General features: G+C 37.7%; 1 long non-coding RNA gene across 1 annotated transcript; it reads right to left on the reverse strand.

The window, feature by feature from the left end:
* Nucleotides 1-563: 563 nt before the first annotated feature.
* LOC106763460 lies at nucleotides 564-21,237 on the reverse strand. The gene is made up of 3 exons (XR_002668187.1): nucleotides 21,026-21,237; nucleotides 1,291-1,570; nucleotides 564-906 (listed from the first exon to the last, which is right to left on the reverse strand). It is a non-coding gene; the product is annotated as an uncharacterized LOC106763460 (long non-coding RNA).

Raw genomic sequence — 21,237 nt, forward strand, 5'->3', positions numbered from 1 at the left:
AGTCAGTAAATCAACCTGTTTAACATACTAATCCATGATGAGCTAGGCCAAGTTTAAACTTTTTCAAATTAATAAATAAATTGGATTAAGTTAATTCACTAAATGACCAATTCATAATGGATCAGACCGAATGGCCCGTTTTGACATCACTCTCTCACTCTCTCTCACTATGCTTTCTATCATGGCCACTACTATAGAGGAAAATCAGAAAAAGAAAAAAAACTCATTTTAAAAAACTCTTTCTGCAACCTATTTCATGTAGGAGTGTTACTATATACTTTTTTTGAAAACTTTATCCCGAAAGAAATGTTCCGGAGTACATTTCAAACTTTTCAAAAACTGTTATGAAAATCTTATTCCAAAAATTATGAATTACATATTTTATAAAATTTCAGAAAAAAGCTTTCAAAACGTTTCCAGAACATGTAAAATTTGTGGGTGCACTCAGAAATTGTTGGGATTCAAGTAAAAGCCTTTATATTTTCTCTTTTCTCTCTTTTCTCTATCCGCACATCTCACTATTTTACTTTACGTTCCTTCAAATTAGGTTTTAGAATATCAAATCATCTTTAAAAACTAATTTCGGGACCGATCAACATTTTCTTAACGCTTTAATACCAACAATTTTGGAAGAAAAGAAAAAGTAGGTCATAGGCTTGCAGTACTTTATTTACATATGAGCACAAAAAACAGTAAAAAGTGAAGGACAAACATTTAAGCTAGTTGTTCATTAGCTACAAATATCCTTCTCTCCTCATGTGCAAGCCTTTTCTGTAAGCGTTCTTGGTGCTCAGAAAATGCCCAAAACAAATCTCTCATAATACTAGCTATCTTGAATTCTTTACTTCCTGAATGTACAACCTTCAAATTGTTCATCCTTCTTCTCTGTTTTTCATACAATATATTCTACAGAAGAAAACAATGAAAACACATAGCCTCAGAGGATTATTATCACCGTATATAAACAACTTTCTGAAAATTCTGGATACAAACCTACCTATATATGCAACAAGGCTCCTAATGCTTTAATATTTTCTAATCCCACTAGTTTTTCAAGTATCACCAAAGGCCTAAAAACGACAATGAATAGATTAATTTTAAAGAGTATAAAAACAGTTTTACTAAATCAGTCTATATACAATTTTGTAAGAATTGATGGTTAAATTTAAAACAATTACTGAAAAACAAAAAAGAAATTGACAAGCCTGGTTTCAACGTTAAATTGAAACAACATAGTAACAATGAAAACCATAGTAAACATCAATATTTAAGAGCTAACATGTAGAATACCTGCCAGTTAACGATGTTATGATGCAGTTGGGATTATTCAAAAAGCCACACAGCTCTTGCAACTCTTTTTCAGAATGCACCATAATGGCTCCCCTATTGTATACCTCCATTGACAAATTTGGAAAAATAAAGACTCGGACTGATAGAGAAGTATGTCTCTGTAAGAACTCTGTAACTGTAGATGGACATAACTCTTTATCCATATTTGTAATCAATATCATACACACATTTTTCGGTCCCCTAAGATCCCTGTCTTCTGTTCTTCGTTTGAGACAACTGACTATAAAATAAATATAAAAAAAATAAAAATCAAATGAAATCAGGAAAAGGTAAGAGGATTCATATTATGGAACATCCTTGTAAAAATATAAATAACTACCACCCTAAATAAAAGTCAAGGTTGATGAATATGACACGGGGGTGTCTACAACTCTGTTAAATAGAGAAAAAGCTGTGCGGGGGGTGAGGAAAAAATGTGTGTGCTGGGTTAGGTTCACTGCCTAAGAAAAGAGTATTATGATTGCTCTTTGCTGTGAATAAGTGAACAAACAGGAAACAAGAGCGGTTTTCAAATAAAAAAAATGTAAGACAAGTAGGCATGCTTAATGGTAATCGGTAAGCTTAAAGGAGAATGAGTGTAAATGCATTCCACAAAACTAATTTATGCATTCCCAAAGCAAACTTTAAGTAAAAAGGGAATCCAAATAGGAATTCCATTTTCATAACTCACCGAGATGTAACTCCAACAATATTACTAAGTCAAATTGTACTTGAATGCAATTCCAATTGTTTTATTTACCAATTACGTACAATTTGACTGGTCGAATAGATAAAATCAATGATCCTAAATGTTGACATCTTAATTTGACAGCTATGGTTTACAATGTCCTGACAGAATTTGATGCACAATCACATAAAAAGAGCCACAAATATCTTGATCGCAGCAAAAAAAGGTTTTCGGAGTTGAACCTAGTAGTTTAATCTACTTCTAGTGTTAACATCTACTATTACATCGGAACAAACCTTCAGGTACTTGAAGTTGAGAGAAAATGAAAACTTTTTATATTTTGATTAACTACTTACTAATACAACTTACTAGTGTATATAGAAGACAATAGTTCTAAAAGGTAAAGGACGGGAAGCCCGTAACAAAACCCTAACAAATATATTAATAATAAAATAAAGACATTATACTTCAACACTCCCCCTCAAGTTGGAACATATAGATCATATGCACCAAGCTTCGAACATATAAATTGAATTCTAGGCCCCCTTAGAGATTTGGTCAGAATGTCTACGAGTTGTTCACTAGAATTAATAAACTCAGTAACCAGATCCTTTGACAATAACTTCTCTCTGATAAAATGACAATCAATCTCTATATGTTCTGTTCTTTCATGAAACACTGGATTGGAGGCAGTGTGAAGGGCGGCTTGATTGTCATAGTACAACTTCATCTGCTCATTTTCACAAAATTTCAACTCTTGAAGGAGTTGTCTAATCCACACAAGTTCACATGTAGTTAGAGCCATAGATCGATACTCAACTTCAGCACTAGATCGAGCAACAACACTTTGTTTCTTACTTTTCCAAGATACAAGGTTCCCTCCAAGTAAAACACAATATCCCGAGGTAGATCTTCTGTCAATTGGACAACCAGCCCAATCTGCATCACAATATCCCTCAACACGAGTGCTTCCCTTGTCCTCATACAACAATCCCTGTCCTGGGTTCCCTTTTACATATCTGAGAATGTGAATCACTGCATTCCAATGATCAACATGTGGATTTTGCATAAATTGACTCACAACTCCCACCGGATAAAAGAAAGATCAGGTCTTGTTATGGTAAGATAGATGAGTTTTCCAACAAGCCTTCTATATCTCTCTGGGTCTGAGAAAGGTTTACCTTGGTCTTTCATTAACTTTTGATTTGAGTCCATAGGACTACAAATGGGCTTGCAATTTGTCAGGCCTGTTTCCTCCAAAATATCAAGAGCATTTTTTTTTGTGAAATGATGACACCTTCCTTTGATTGTGCCACTTCAATACCAAGAACATATTTTAGCCGACCCAAATCTTTGGTTTGAAAGTGGTTGAACAAATGATTCTTTAATTGAGCAATTCCAATGACGTCATTTCCTATAATGACAATATCATCAACATAGACCATAAGATAAACACATTTATCAGGAGAAGAGTGATCATAAAATACCGAATGATCCGCCTCACATCGTTTCAATCCAAAATTCTGCACAACCTGACTAAATTTACCAAACCAAGCTCGAGGTGATTGCTTCAAACCATAGAGGGAGCGATGTAATTTACAAACTAACCCAGACTCCCCCTGAGCAACAAACCCAGGAGGTTGCTCCATGTATATCTCTTATTCTAGATCACCATGAAGAAAGGCATTTTTAATGTCCAATTGGTAAAGGGGCTAATGACGAATGGCAGCCATAGCAAGCAAAATACGAACAGTACTAGTTTTAGCCACAGGAGAAAAGGTATCACAATAGTCAAGGCCATAGACTTGAGTGTATCCCTTAGCTACCAGACGAGCTTTGAGACAATCAACTGCACCAACAGGACCAACCTTAATAGCATAGACCCATCTACAACCAACAGGCTTCTTACCAAGAAGAAGAGGAACAAGGTCCCAGGTGCCATTGTGTTCAAGTGCCTGCATTTCATCAATCATGGCTTGTCGCCATCCAGGATGACCAAGTGCCTCATGAACATTATTAGGAACCTTAATGGAAGATAAGGAAGAAACAAAGGAGAAATATGGAGGAGACAAACGATGATAACTCAAAAAATTATAAACAGGATAAGGATTACGAGTAGAGCGAATACCTTTCCAGAGAGCAATAAGCAAATTATTATCTGAGTCACGAGAGGGTGAAGAGGATGAAGGATCCATGGTTTGGGAATCCGATGGAGTAGGATCTGAGTCTTGAGGATCTTCAGTGTTTGGAGTTTGAGATTGTGTCCGACGCTGATATGTGAGAAGAGGAGGAGGAACAATGTCATTTGCAGTTTGAGTTTAGGTAAAGAAGCAGGAGTAACCAAGGGATCACATGATGGTAGAGGAAGCATTTGTTGAACAAATGAACGATCCTCCATGGAGGACAAGAAAAATGGTGTATCTTCGAAGAATGTGACATCAGCAAACATATAATACCTGTTGGTTGAGGCAGAATAACATTTATACCCTTTCTAAAGGCAAGAGTATCCTAAAAAGACACACTTAATAGCTTTTGCAGAGAGTTTATCAAGACCTGGAGAAACATTATAAACAAAACAAGTACACCCAAATATACGAGGAGAGACATGGTAAAGAGGGTCATTTGGAAAAATGATAGAGTGAGGAACTTTATTCTCAAGAAAGGACGAAAGCATCCTATTGATTAGAAAACGGGCAGTAAGAACTGCATCACCCCAGTGATGAAAAGGAACATTAGTATTCAACATTAGGGAGCGTGCAGTTTCAATGAGATGTCTATTTTTTCTCTCTGCAATGCCATTTTGTTGTGGAGTGTGGGGACATGTTGACTTGTGTAAAATTCCTTGGAAAGATAAGAATGAAGAAAATGCTGCAAAAAAGTATTCCTTAGCATTATCACTTCTGAGGATTTTAATTGTCTTCCCAAATTGGTTCTTAATTTCATTAAAAAAAGACACAAATATTGCCAAAAGTTCAGATCTCTCTTTCATTAAATAAACCCAAGTACATCGAGAAAATTCATCAATGAAGGTTACAAAATAATTAAAACCAAAAGAAGTAACACGACTTGGTCCCCAAATATCAGAGTGAATAGTTGAAAAAGCAAAATTACAACGCGTCTCAGACTTTTTAGGATAGGAAGATCTAACATGTTTTCCTAATTGACAAGACTCACAATCTAAGACTTGAATGTGTTTGAGACTTGGAACCATCATCTTCAACTTGGATAAGCTTAGGTGACCCAACCGATCATGCAAAAGTTTTGGGAATGAAGTTGCAAAACAGGAAACTGAGGAGTTAGGTTTCAAGAAATAAAGTCCTCGTGACTCATGTCCTTCTCCAATCAGACAACCCGTACCATGTTCCTGTATAACAAAGGAATTATCAGAAAAGGTTACAGAACAATTTAAGGAACGAGTCAATTGACTCAAAAAGATTACATTGTAAGGACAATGAGGAATATACAAAACAAAATTCAATTTTAGTGAAGGAGATAGGGAAACTGTGTCAATCCCCTGAGATGCAACTTTGGATCCATTGGCAACAGTAATGAAATGAGGAGTTTTCGGAGAGGACATGGAAGAAAATGAAGGGATGTTACCAGAGATATGATCTGAGGCACCTGAGTGAAGAATCCATGGACTATGACCTTCCACAGATTGAGAGATGCAGGCAGTTGACACATTTGGCATTGGGGAGGATTGGCCAAGATTAGAAGATTTTTAAGACTTGTACCTCAAAAACTCTTGGTACTCTTCATCAGAAATTTTAGATTCTGAATTATCGGATTTAGACACATGAGCAGCTTTGTTCGGAAAGCTGATAGGTTCCTAATTATTGAACCTAATCGTTCTCACTCTCACAACAATATGAACAGTATAGAAGATGATGAAAGAACTGTATTATTCAGAAAAGAATGGATCTGTACAAGGTCATGGGAGCATAACCTCCNTGGGTTGAGGGCATAACCCCTCTCTACAAGCAATAANCCTGACTTTANANAATACNNGATACCCCCTGACCCATAANCGGGTCTTATTTATACTATTTCTTCCACCTTCTATTCTAAACCCATTACCCACTAAGTCCTCTCTCCCTTATCCAAACATTACACCCTGCTGCAGAACAACCTTGCCCTCAAGGTTGGAACAATGAGACTTGAACCTATTGCGTTGTGATGTGGTCTTTTCATAGGGAGAGAACCCGTTGTTACTTCAGGTCTGGCGGCTTAGGGGGTGGCAACTCCTCCTCCCCCATCTCCCATTCTTCCTCTTTCCTTCGGTTTCATAAACTGATGGTCAACCCTGTTCAGTATCTTTCTGTCTCGGACTGCCTGAATTGGTCAGCCGGAATTGTTTTGTAATGTAGTGTGACATTCTTAGGCGATTTGTTGTATCTGGTGGCTTGCTTGCTGATGCAATGAGTACTACCTTGGACAGTCCTAGAGAAAATTCGTCTTCCATTCCCTTGATGGTTGTTGAGACCAACAATATTTCCATCACAGGTTTTGTCTTCTGCACTGTTATCTCTTTCTTTTTCTTTCCCAAAAACAGCAACTTTATGAGTGATGCAGTGCTCCTTATCTCGAGGTGGAGGCAACCCTTTTTTCTCCTGAAACACCTTGTAGTGCTGGTGCAGACCCGCACTCAACTCTGCTTCCTGCACAGCAGTCAAATCACTTTGCCTCTCTCCATCCACCTCATTCTCCACTTGACCCAATTCCCAATCCAATGTACACTTTACTCTCACCCTTTTACCTGCCGAGTTATACCCCATGAACATTTCTTTCCAATTTATCATCACTTCTCCCAACTTACCTACCCACTCTACGCTCACAATGACATCCACCCCGCCTAAAGCCATGGCCACTTTCTCACAGCACCTACGCGTCTCCCTTCTCTGCCCATCTCCCAAACTCGCCTGATAAGGAGGTATGTCATCTATGGGTAACTTCAGCTCTTCCGCCACTTCCCGGTAGCTAAAGTTGTGTCTGGCCCCGCTGTTACTATGTACCAACACCTTCCGATCGCGTATCATTCCCGTTAGCTTCATAGTTCTGGGTTGAGTCAACCCCTCTGTGGAACACGCAGATAGTTCCATATGTTTCGGATCCTGGTTTATTCCTTCATCTGCATCGTCTCCCTCATCTTCCGCCAAACGCAGGACTCGTAAACTCTTCTCCGAACAGTGATGTTCGGGTGCGGACGGTCCACCACAACGGACACATCGTCCCTCTTCCTTCATTTTAAGGAATTCGGGGTACGGTAAGTTTCCCACCGTCCTTCCCCTATTGTCGATCCCTCCTGTCGTACTCCCCCTCATGCTACTCGCCGTCACCACTCCGAGTCTTCTCACGGGCCCATTAACCTCTGTTCCGCCTGATCGGTGCATGGACGGTCGTTCGGTCTCGCCTTGTACCACAGTTCCTGTCTCGCGCGACCCTGACGGGTTAGTGTTGAACTCGTTCCAACTTTCCCCTCTCGCTCTGGTCGCTGCTTCTTCTACATCTCTTGCGATCCTCATCGCAACCATCCATTCTTGAGGATCTTGAATTCGAACTTGTCCCTTAATATCTTCCCGTAGCCCAGCAAGGAAAAACCCCAATACCAACTCCTCCGACAGGCCCTGGGTCTGCCCCAATAAGATTTCGAAACGTCTAACAAATTCCTCCACCGTTCCATCTTGCCTCAACGTTGCCAGCTGCTCATACACCGTTCCTCGGAATCCCCCTCCGAAACGATTGATCAACCCAGCTTTCAAGCCTGACCAAGAACTATTCTTGGCTTTAGCCTTCCAGGCCTGGAACCAATACCCAGCGCTTCCCTCCATGCTCATGGATGCCCGACGCACCTTTTCTTCCTCCAACACCCCCTGTAGTTCGAAAAGCTTCTGAGCTTGATTGATCCAATCCAATGGGTCGAGTCCATCGAAGACAGGTAATTCCCCCTGCTTCCTCCCACATTACCCCTCCTGATGTTCAACTTTTCTTTCGCCATTGGTTTCTTCTTGCCTGTCCCTCCTGTCCTCATTGACGGATGTGTGGCTCCCATTTGAGTGTCCATCCTAGTTCCTGTTTCGTCCATCCCACATCTGCATAATTTTTTGTAAGTCTTGACGCATCGCGGCCGTTTCTTGTCGTATTTCTTGCATATTTCTTTTCCATTCTGCCATGCTCCTTTCACTGGTCCTCTTGTCCAAGGAATTGTCTCTTTCTTCCATCACGCTTATCCTCTCTTCGATTCTATTCTCCAAAGTCTTGCTCCGCCTATAATTGGATCCGACAGGTCGGACCAACTGATAGGTTCCTAATTATTGAACCTAATCGTTCTCACTCTCACAACAGTATGAACAGTATAGAAGATGATGAAAGAACTGTATTATTCAGAAAAGAATGGATCTGTACAAGGTCATGGGAGCATAACCTCCCTGGGTTGAGGGCATAACCCCTCTCTACAAGCAATAAACCTGACTTTACAGAATACACGATACCCCCTGACCCATAACCGGGTCTTATTTATACTATTTCTTCCACCTTCTATTCTAAACCCATTACCCACTAAGTCCTCTCTCCCTTATCCTAACAAAAGCCATGCAAGGAATAACATTTATCTTGGGTGTGACCCATTCTCTTACAATATGAGCATTGAGGACGTCCACTTCGACCACCACGTCCTCCTCGATTGCTCCTACCTCCTCCTTTTCTTCGTGGTGTCACCATAGCTGATGTTTTAATAACATCACTTAAATTCTCTTCCTTTACCAACATAGGTACCCGAAGGAGTCGAATAACTAAGCCATCCATCGACGGGATTTGATCACCAGCTAAAACTTGATCACGTACATGATCAAAATCAGAGTGTAAACTTTTCAAAATTAGGACCATGTAGAACTTGTCAAGCTTTTTGTTGAGATTTTCTAATGAGTCAGCTACAAAGAAGTTCTTTAACTCTTCTACCGCAGCCCGAGCTTTTGCAACATGAGAAACCATATCATGGTTGACTTGTTTGAGAGAAGTTGCTCTTTGGGTTGCATCAAAAAGACGTTGTACATCATTAGCAAAAATATCTTGGGCCCTTTTCCAAAAAGAGGAGCATGTCTTATAGGGTCTCAAGATATCTAGAACTTCTTGCTCAACTGATTGCCACAGAACAACACATAATTGAAAGTCTAATTTCTTCCACTGAGATTTTTCTTCTTCTGGGACCATAGAAATATCTTATTCAAGGTGATCATGGTGTCCTTGACCAAGAAACCACAACTCCACAGCAGAGGACCATGATAAATAATTTTTCCAATTCAGTTTTGCAGATGTAATGATAGGGGTAGCAGATAAAGAGCGATTACTTCGAGTAGAAGAAGCCATTTTAAAACTGAGAGAAGAAATAAGACCTAGGGTTTCAAAATATGTAAGGAGAAAACCCTAGGTATGAGCCCAAGCCAACTAAACAGAGAATCAGGAACCAAAACACACTCCAGAAGCTCCGGCGAGATGTTCTGCGGCGACGTAGTGAAGCTCCGACCACGAGAAGGCGGCGCGTGCAGAACACGCACCCGAGACTGGCCGAAAAGAAGCGGCTCGTGACGGTTGGTGCGGAGGTTTCAGAGGACGGTACCACCATGGTTGGGTTGCGCTTCTCAAGGCGCACCTAACCCTTGACTTTGCCGGAGAAAGCGACGGCGGCGACGGCGGCGGACAACGGACGAACGGCGGAAATGACAGGGAGATGATGTGCCGATGATAGAGGAAGAAGACAAAGAGTCTTGCTCTTGATACCAACTTGAAGTTGAGAGAAAATGAAAACTTTTTATATTTTGATTAACTTCTTACTAATACAACTTACTATTGTATATATAGAAGACAATAGTTCTAAAAGGTAAAGGGCGGGAAGCCCTTAAGAAAACCCTAACAAATATATTAATAATAAAATAAAGACATTATACTTCAACACACGTGAACATGCATTGACAACAGACCGCCTAGCACATTGTGTTTCCTGTAAAGGCCGATACATTCGAGGATAAAATATTAGAACCAGAACATGTCCAGTATCACTATTTTATACCTTTCTCAGCAGGCAAGCTCATAGAAAGAAATCACGGTTACATAGAGAAGCATGTACTACTTGCCTTTATCATTCGTCCAAAATAAGTAACTTGATGAGCGGAGTTAGATCTGTTGTTGCAATATGGAATCATTCCAAAGCCAGAATCTTCCTTTGGCATTAAAAAAGAAGAACAATTATCCAGAAATGAAGCACTACAGGATTTAGTTCCCATCTAGGTTGAAGTACACAAATGTTCTCAATTGACGTAGTAGTCAATTTTCTTGCATTTGGTCCATGCAACCAAAAAAGTACAAAAGTACACAAGCATTCTTCCTCTCGTGTTTTCCAAGAATGCTCACTTTCTTGCACCTAGGGAAGCAGACACAATATCAATCACAAAGGTAAAACGGAAGCAATTTTAATCTAGAATATAAGAAAGTTTATTGTTATTTTTCCGAACACTAATGGTGTGTTTGGTAGGAGAGAAATTGGCGGGGAAGGAAAGATGGAAACTATTTAGAGTTCCAGGAGGAGGAGAAATAAGGTGGAAATAATTTTAAAAATTATGCAACTCAACTTACTAAACTATTTTTCATCGCTTCTTTTTTCTCTGCAGCGAAACATCTTTAACTTCATTTTTTTTCTCACCTATTCTCACTCGTCCTCTTCATTTCCCTTTACCTTATTTCAATTCTCTCTACCAAACAAGTCCTAACTAAAACGACATTAGATTTCTAATCTATTGAATATTGTACCCAGCATGACTTGTTCTGTCATGGAAGTGAGTGTCAGGTAAAAGCCTAACTGTCATAAAAATGTGAGATGTTTAGTTAGAGCAAAATGGGGAGGTTTCTAAGTAACCATAAAATCACATGATTTGGGGATATAGGGGTCGTAGATAAAGGGTATCAAGTATCCGTTGAGCATGGGGGAGTAGCTGTTATTGAATATAAAACTAGGTATAAGACTAACTATCTAAAACACATAGGATAATATATTTATAATGAAGAATGATACAAGTATATATGGCAACCAAATATAAATATGATAAATAGAAGATATTGTTAAAAAAATATATCAATAATATCTACCAATATCAAAAGTTTATTTGTCCTAATTAACAAAAAAGGAAATATATCTAACAGCTATAAAAGAAAAGAACCTGGGGCTGAAAAAGGGGGGGAAAACTTTATTGTTCTAGATATCAAGGAATACTATGGACTCAAGCCGAGCAATCCCATAGAAGAATGGAGGAAACCCATGAGGAACTCTATAAACTTAATGAAGAATTACAATGGGTGAGATAACAGCAAGCCCAGAATGCAAAGCAATGAATGTGTTAATTGGGAGCTAGCAATGAAAGATGAGATAAAGTCTCTTTAGAAGAATAAAACATGGTCTTTAATCAAGCTACCAGAAGGAAAGAAGGTTTTGTAAAACAGGTGGATCTATAGGTTAAAAAAAGAACCAGATGGTAATAGAAAATATAAGACTAGACTCGTAGTGAAAGGATACCAACAGAAACAAGGAATTGACATCATAGTAAGTTTCTCTCCTGTTATCAAAATGACTATCATCATAGGTATCTTGAGTATAATATCTGTAGAAAATCTCCATCTAGAACAATTAGATGTCAAAACTGCATTCTTACATGGGGATCTTGAGGAAATCATTATGGCACAACCAGAAGATTTTGAAGCACAAGGCAACGAGAATCTTGTATGCAAACTTCATAAAATCTTGTGTGGACTGAAACAAGCACTGAGACAATAGTATAAGAAGTTTAATAAGTTTATGAGAAACTCATGTTTTCACATATGTGAAGAAGATCATTGTTGTTATGTGAAAAAATATGTTGATAGTTATATCATCCTTGCTTTATATGTTGGTGACATGTTCATTGCAAGAGCTACTATTGTAGAAATTAACAAGTTGAAGAAACAATTGTCAAAATTTTAAAATGAACAGCCAAACAAATTCTTGTTATGAGAAATTCAAGGATAGATTTAAATGTATTTTGAACCTATGTCAGGAGAAATATATAGAAAATTTACTTAGCAGATTCAATGTTGGAAATGCTAAAACCAGGAATACACCTTTGGGAACTCACTTAAAGTTTCCAAAAAAGCAATCTTCTCAAATAGATGAAGAAGAATCTAACATGTTTAAAGTGTCTTATACATATGCACTAAGAAGTTTGATGTATGTTATGGTTTGCATTAGACTTGACATAGCACATGCAGTAGGAAATGTGGGTAGGTTTCTATCAAATCCCAGAAAAGAACATTTGGAAGGTGTGAAGTAGATATTGAGATATCTGAAAGGCACTTCAAAGATGCATTTGTCTTTTAGAAGAAGTAATCTCACTTTACAAGGGTTTTCTGATGCAGATTTGGAAGGAGATCTAGAAGAAGTGAGATCACTTTACAACAGGTTACATCTTTACATTGAGTGGTACAATTGTCAGTTGGAAGTCTAAACTTCAAGGAAGAGTTTCTCTCCCACCCATTGAACTTGAGTATGTAGCTATCTTAGAAAGGAGATGATATGGTTGAAGAACCTCCTAAAAGAATTAGAAAAAGAGCAAGATGACCCTCCATTATTAGCAATAGTCAAAGTGTTATATTCTTGCTAAAAATCCAATACTTCATTCTACATGCAAGCACATTGAATTGAAGTATCATTTTATCAAAAACATGATAAATGATGGAGACCTGTCTTTGTCAAAGATTCCAAGTATAGAGAATCACGCCGATATGTTAACCAAGATTATCACAACAAATAAGTTAAGGCTTTATATTGCTTCAACTGGCCTTCAAGAGTAATTGATGATGAAGGCAACTAGACTAGGTGATAATGTAAATCAAGCTCCAAGTGGGAGAATTATTAGTATTATGGAGCTTAATTTAGTCCAACATCACTTAATACTATGAGATGTTCTTTATTTAGCTATATAAGCAACCCTTTGTAAAGCTTGAGATACACTAAAACATAAATATACTTCCTTTATTTAGCTATATAAGCAACCCTTTGTNAACCCTTTGTAAAGCTTGAGATACACTAAAACATAAATATACTTCCTTTATTTAGCTATATAAGCAACCCTTTGTAAAGCTTGAGATACACTAAAGCATAAATATACTTCCTAGTGCAGTCATGGACATAGGCATTTGTACGTTGAACCATGTTAAATCCTAATACCAAACTCCTACCAAATCAAGGGGAGCCTATTTCAGATCCTAGCAGTATAGAAGATGATTGGTTGGGAAATTAAATTACCTTACAATTACTCGTCTGAACATTTCCTTTGTCATCATGTGGTGAACCAATTTCTTAATTCCCCGTGTGAAGATCATTGGAATGCAGTCATCCATATATTAAAGTTCATTAAAGAATCTCTTGGAAAAAGTTTGTTATATGGTTCCAATAGTCATAGAAAAGTTGTTTGTTATTCAAATGCTAATTGGGCATAATCTCCTTCTGATAAAAGATCTAACTTCGGATATTGGTCTCCGTTAGACGTAACTTGATTTCTTAGAAGACCAAGAAACAAAGTATTGTAGAAAGATCTAGTGCAAAAGTAGAATATAGAGTTATGGCGTCGTGAACTTGTTTGGCTTAAGCAATTGCTTAAAGACTTACAATTTGGGGATGTCATCCAAGTGACACTTATATATGTGACAATTAGGTAGCTCTTCATATGAGTTATAATCTTGTCTTTCAAGAGAGGACCAAACACATTGAGATTGACTGTTATTTCATTCAAGAGAAGTTAGCAGATATTGAGACCCAATTGACCAGTTAGCAAATATTTTTTACTGAGTGTTAATTAGAGTAACCCTAAACACAATATAATCATGAAAATTAGAGTAACCCTAAACACAATATAATCATGATAACTAGAGTAACCCTAGACACAATATAATCATGATAAAATAGGATAAATATCCTAACACTCCCTCTCAAGCTCGAGCATACAAATTGTATGTACCAAACTTGAAACAAGTAAACTCAATCCAAGGACCCCTTAATGACTTCGTCAATACATCTACGAGTTGATCGTTTGACCCAATAAACTCAGTACATATTTCTTTCGTCAACAACTTTTCATGAACAAAATAACAATCAATTTCTATATGTTTAGTCCTCTCGTGAAACACTGGATTTGATGCAATGTGGAGAGTAGCTTGATTGTCGCAATACATCTTCATAGTATGGATGTCACAGAATTTGAGCTCTTGAAGGAATTGTTTCACCCATATAAGTTCACATGTTAGTGACGCCATTGCCCTATACTCAGCTTCAGCTGTTGATCGAGCTACTACATTTTGTTTCTTACTTTTCCATGAAATAATGTTTCCTCCCAAAAAAACACAATATCATGTAGTAGATCGTCTATCAATAGGCGAACCTGCCCAATTTGCATCACAATACCTAGAGATCTGAATTCTTCCTTTATCTTCATATAACAATCCTTGCCCGAGAGCCTTTTTGACATACCTTAGATTTCAAATGAGAGCATTCAAATGGTCAATACATGGAGCCGGCATGAATTAACTAACTACTCCAACTGCAAAGGATAGATTTGACCTTGTAATAGTGAGATAAATCATTTTTCCAACTAGCCTCCTATACCTCTCTGGAGAATAATTCACCTTCTTTTGTCCTTAATTTCTAGTTTGGGTCCATGGGACTATCTACTGATCTGCAATCAATCATGTCTGTTTCTTGTAATATATCAAGAGCATACTTCCTTTGGGAGATTACAACTCCATCTTTTGATTGCGCTACTTCAATGCCCAAGAAGTATTTGAGAATTCCAAGATCCTTGGTTTGAAAATGTCTACACAAGTACTCTTTCAGTTGAGATATTCTAACATCATTTCCTGTAATGACAATATCATCAACATATACCATTAAGTAAACACATTTCCCAAGAGAAGAATGACAATAAAAAATCGAATGGTCTACTTCACTACGTTTTAGCCCAAATTTTTGAACAATGAACTTTCCAAACCAAGCACGTGGTGATTGCTTGACGCCATATAGAGATCGATGCAGTTTGCATACCATACTAGACTCCCCCTGAGCAACAAACCCAAGAAGTTAATCCGTATAAACTTTTTCCTCAAGATCACCATGTAGGAAGACATTCTTGATATCCAATTGATGAAGTGGCCAGTGATGAATGACTACCATGGCAAAGAATAGGCGAATAGAAATCATCTTGGCTAAAGGAGAGAAAGTGTCACAATAATCAAGACCATAAACCTGTGTGTAACCTTTTGAAACAAACCGAGCTTTGAGGCGATCAATTTCACCATCAGAGCCGACTTTAATTGCATACACCCATCGACAACCAACCGCCTTTTGGCCTGGGGGAAGGGGCACTAGCTCCAAGATATTATTGTGGTCAAGAGCATGCGTTTCTACAATCATAACTTGTCGTCATCCAGGATGATCAAGTGCTTCTTTCACATTCTTGGGTATAACAACAGAGGACATTGAGGTTAAAAGAGAAAAATAGGAAGGCGACAATCGATGATAGCTAAGAAAATTATAAATGAGATGAGGGTTTCAAGTAGAACGAGTACCTTTTCTGAGGGCAATAGGCCATGCAAAATCATTTTCACTAGGAGGCGTGGGAAGAGGTGAGGAAGGAGAAGAATCTGAAGTAGGAGATTCACCATTGTCTTTGGGGAGGTGGACTATCCATTGGGGCCCTGTGTTCGATGATCTCAATATGTGGAGAAACGAGTGCAGGAGGATGGTGATCAANACTTGGAATGACAGAGACAGTGGAGTTATTTGACTCAGCCATTGGAATAGGAAGGACCTGCTGGAGGATAGGAACATCCTGAACAGATGGTGAGAAGTAAGAAGTTTGTTCAAAGAATGTGACATTGGCACACATGTAATACTTCTTAGTTTCAGGAGAGTAACACCGATATCTTTTTTGAAGTCAAGAATAGCCTAAGAAGACACATTTGAGAGCGCCAACGGAAAGTTTGTCTAGACCTGGAGACAAGTCATGAACAAAACATACACAACCAAACACTCGGGGAGATGTGTGAAAGAGAGGATCATTAGGAAACAGAATGGAGAAAGGGACTTTATTATCAAGAGAGGAGGAGGGCATCCTATTAATAAGATAACATGCAGTTAAGATGGCATCCCCCAGTGATGGACATAAATATGGAAACCAAGCAAAACAAAACGAGCAGTTTCAACCAAGTGTCTATTTTTTCGCTTTGCTATACCATTTTGCTGCCATGTACGAGGACAAGTAGACTGATGTAAGATACCATGGGAACTCAAGATAGCAGAAAATGAGGATGAGAAATACTCTTTTGCATTATCCCTTCTTAATGTTTTGATTACTTCAGCAAATTGATTCTTGATTTCATTCAAAAAGGATGTAAAGATAGCTAACAATTAAGAATGATTTTTCATAAGATAAACCCAAGTACATCTTGAATATTCATCAATAAAGGTAACAAAATATCTAAAACCAAAGGAGGAGATATGACTAGGTCCCCATATTTCAGAATGGATGATGGAAAAACTAAAATTACATATTGATTGAGACCTTTTAGGAAAGGAAAATCTAACATGTTTTCCTAATTGACATGACTCACATTCTAAGGTTTGGAGACAAGTTTAGGACACATCTTTTTTAATTTGGACAAATGAGGATGGCCAAGTGGATCATGTAGCACTTTAGGAGTAGCAACACAGGACACCCTTGGACGAGATCCAAAATGGTATAATCCGCCAGCTTCATATCCTTCTTCAATTCGTCTCCCCAAACCACGCTCTTGTATAACAAAAGATTTATGATCAAAAGTTATTGAACAATTTAATATTTTGGTCAATTGGCTTAAGGAAATTAAATTAAAAGGACAATTAGGGACAAAAAGGACAGAGTTGAGATTGAGGAAGGGAGACAAGGAAACATGACTGAATCCTTTGGAAGAAGTTTAAGATCCATTTGCAAGGGTTATGAAATGAGGTTTTTCTCAAAAAGAAATATATGAGAACAAAGAGGTATTACCAGAAATGTGATTAGAAGCAGCTGAGTCAATTACCCATGAATTTTAACCTTCCATGGATTGAGAAATGCAGGCTGATGATGTACTGGGAGATTGAGATGGTTGTGCCTAGCTGTTAGACTTCAACCTTAAATACTCTTGATATTCATCCTCGGTGAACTTGGAAGTGAAAGTTTCAGTCTTTGAAATATTGGCGGTTTTGGAAGGAAAACGATGTAAGGAATAATAATTTTCTTGAGTGTGACCCATCCTTTTACAGTATATGCATTGAGGACATCCTTGACCTCCTCGTCCTCCTCCTCTAGTGCTCGTCCTCCTCTTCCTCGTGTGGCAACCATGACAGACGGTTCCACTAGTCCTCCTAGTTAGAAGTTGATCTTTGAGATGATCAAAATCGGGATGTAGGGCACGAAGGATTAACACCATGTAAAATTTGACTAGTTTCTTTTTTATATCCTCTAATGGGTCCGCTTCCAAAAACATCCTGAGTTCTTCAACGGAAGATTGGGCTTCAGCCATGAAGGATACCATATCATGGTCTGCCATTTTAAGAGATGCAAGCTTGTTTGCAGTGTCATAGAGACGTTGACTACCGTTGGCATAAATGCTTTGAGCTTTCTTCCAAAAGAAGTGATAAGTTTAGAAAGCCCTCAAAGATATAAGAAGTTTGGGTTCCACTGATTGCCATAACAGGGCACACAACTGGAAATATGTTTGTTTCCACTGATCAACTTTTTCAGTAGGCACATGGCTTCCATCTCGCTCAAGGTGGTCATAATGCCCTTGGCCAAGGAACCACATTTCAATGGCAGCAGACCATGATAGATAATTTTTTCCATTTAGCTTCTCAGAGGTAATTGATGGACTTCCGGAGAAGGAAAGAGTACTACCAGACGCCATCTCTGAAGAAGACGAATCGTACCAACGAGAAACAAGAAAACCCTAAGGGTTTAGACGGACAGAACTGTGACGGTGGCTAGTGATAGACGATGGTCAGCAATGGCGGACGGTGCCCAACGACGGAGGACGACAGCCGGGGACGGAAGGTGACGGTCAGCGACGAAGGCCGACGGCCGGCGACGGAGGACGGTAGCCGGCGGTGGGATCGACTCGCTCTGTTACCAACTTGAGAATTAAATTGTAAAATAATTCTAGAGGGCTTGATTGATCCCTCTCATAATCTTCTATTTATAAAAATAAATTGATACAGTAGTACATGATAATTAGGATAACCCTAGACACAATATAATCATGATAATTAGAGTAACCCTAAACACAATATAATCATGACAATTAGAGTAACCCTAGACACAATATAATCATGATAAAATAGGATAAATATCCTAACAGAAACAATAACATAAAACCTTCTCACAAATAAAGAAAAAATCATGCATTACTATTTCTCAAATGAGAAAGGAAAAACCTCACACATATGAAAATCCAAACATGCTTGACTGAAAAGAAACATTTAGGATCATGTGATATGGAGCTAATAATAGATTGTTTGTTAAGAAGTGAATTTTAAGCCCAATTCAATTCCACAAAACCAGCTTATAAAGTAAGGTTTGCATCCACTTATATAATCTAAATTGGTTTTTTCTCTAGTCGATGTGGGACTTCCAACGCACCTCCGTCACACCAAGGTATATACATCTGAAGTTAATCCTAAATTCTCACAAAAGATATATTTGAAGAGAGAACGAAAGTTGATTTGAAAGACAAGTGGATGAATATGGCACGGTATGGGTGCAAATAAATCGTAGAGGTTAAGTTTATTTTCATTAAAGTTGAATGACATTGTAACTAGAACGGGCAAAATCATGGAAAATTAGTCAATAGACTTTTAGGATTATTAGCCTTTGTAGAAAGAAGTGTAGTCAATAGTTGTTAGTAAATGCAAATTTTCAACTACAACACTACTACACTTCTGAACCCCACCTTCTTGCTTTTCTCCTCTTTGTAATGTTTGTTGGTTTATAAGTCTTCAATAGAAAAAATTTTCTCCTCTTGGAACTAGGCAAATCAAATCTACTTGCACAGTTTGATGTTCCACCCTCTGGACCATCTACAGAATTCCACTTATAAACATGTGTGGTACTATTCATGTCCATCAAACTAGGCCTTTGGTCACAATTCTGAGGGATGGAAGCTTGACCATTTTCTACTGGATCAGCCTCATTATCATTTATACCATGTGAACAAGATACATCTGCCTCTACAGTCTGCCCATTGAATGGCAGACTGTGAAGGCGGATATATCTTGCCCACATGGTATAAATGATAATGCGGTTGATCCAGTGGAAAAGGATCAAGCTTATATCTCTTAGCATTATAACCAAAGGCCTAGTTTGATGAAAAAGAATAGTATCGCACATATTTATGGGAGGGATTCCATAGATGGCCCAAAGAGTGGAACATCAAACTCGCAAGTAGATTTAATTTGCCTAATCCCAAGAGGAGAAAACTTTCTCCATTGAAGACCTATAAACCAACCGACATTACAAAGAGAAGAAAAGCAAAAAGGTGGAATTCAGAAGTGTAGTAGTGTTGCGGCTGAAAATTTGCATTTACCAACAACTATTGACTACACTTTCTTCTACAAAAGCTAATAATCTTAAAAGTCTATTGACTAATTTTCATTGATTTTACCCGTTCTAGTTACAATGTCATTCAGCTATAATCAAAATAAATTTAACATCTACGATTTATTTACACCCAAATCGCGTCATATTCCTCCACTTGTCCTTCAAATCAACTTTCATTCTCTCCTCAAATATATCTTTGTGATAATTTAGAATTAACTCAAGATATAGATACCTCAGCTTGAAGCGAATGTGTTGGAAGTCTTACATCAATTATTGAAAGGCCAATTTAAAGTATAAGTTGGTACAAACAACTCCATAGCCGGTTTTATGGGATTAAGTTAGACTTAAACTCTATTTCTTAACATTGCTCTTACAAGACCATAAGAGGAATGCTATTATTACATTACCCATCACACTCTTAATTATATGTAGAATTTATCCATATCTCACTCAAAAAGAAAGAATAAATATGCAATTTAAAATCAAAATGGGAAACCTATGTTGATTTTGTCCTTGAAAGTTTCTTTTTACACTCTACCCAAGTTAGTCTCTGAAATCAGTAAACTTATATCACATTCTCTAGCAATTTTATCTCCCAGTTTACCAAAATTACTTTAGTCTTCCAACCTGTCAACTTCATGAAAATTTAGGCTTGAAATTTGCTTTGGACATGGCCCAAAACAACATGTTCAATTGATGACTCATCTTCAGTTGATGACTCATCTGATAGGATCGCTTCACTAATGCCAAAATAGCTTACCTTAGAAGTAATCCCACCATATCATATGTCCACAAAGGCATCTAAATGCACCCCAATAGACCCAACCATTATCATACTAGACATTGTTGGCAATCATTGTTGACACTCACAGTGATTAGTAATTATAATTATATTTTGATGATGACTTACCGTTAATTGTTTTATGTTAAATATCTTATGCTAATTACAATATTATGTGTAATGTGTATTTGGATTTAGTTCATATTTTCCTTATACATAGATTATCTATTAGTATTTTTCTACATGGAATTAATCCTATATATAATTTTTAGGATTTTCAACATTTTTTAGTGATTAACTATCATAAGACATTCAGTAGCTCGTGGCTTCAGACGTCTATTATCACTCACCAAAAACTCATTACAAATCTAATGTTACAGTAGTAGTTGACTAAATTTAATTAATTTTGCAAAAGTAAACGAAGTGTAGAGTTAAATGTTTTTAATAACCCAGAATTGTATATTCCAAGAACTAAAAGTGGATTTAAACATAAAAGGTAAGTATCAAAATGCTCAAGATAAAACAGAGTAAACAATGACTGACCCCATCGACAACGGCGTCGTAAAAGCGAATGTCTTCTTTATTGAAGAAATGACAAGCACAAACCCTAGTTCCGAGAATGAGTAAACCACACTCTTCGTATTGAAGCTGTTTGGAAAGGGTCTGAAACGGCGCTTGGTGTGAGTAAACCCTAATACTTCTCGTCACATTTTTTTCTGCTGACACTTTTCTTTTTCTTCCGTTCCGTCCAGTTT

The sequence above is a fragment of the Vigna radiata genome, chromosome 6 (assembly GCF_000741045.1).
Source record: "Vigna radiata var. radiata cultivar VC1973A chromosome 6, Vradiata_ver6, whole genome shotgun sequence".
NCBI lineage: Eukaryota > Viridiplantae > Streptophyta > Magnoliopsida > Fabales > Fabaceae > Vigna > Vigna radiata.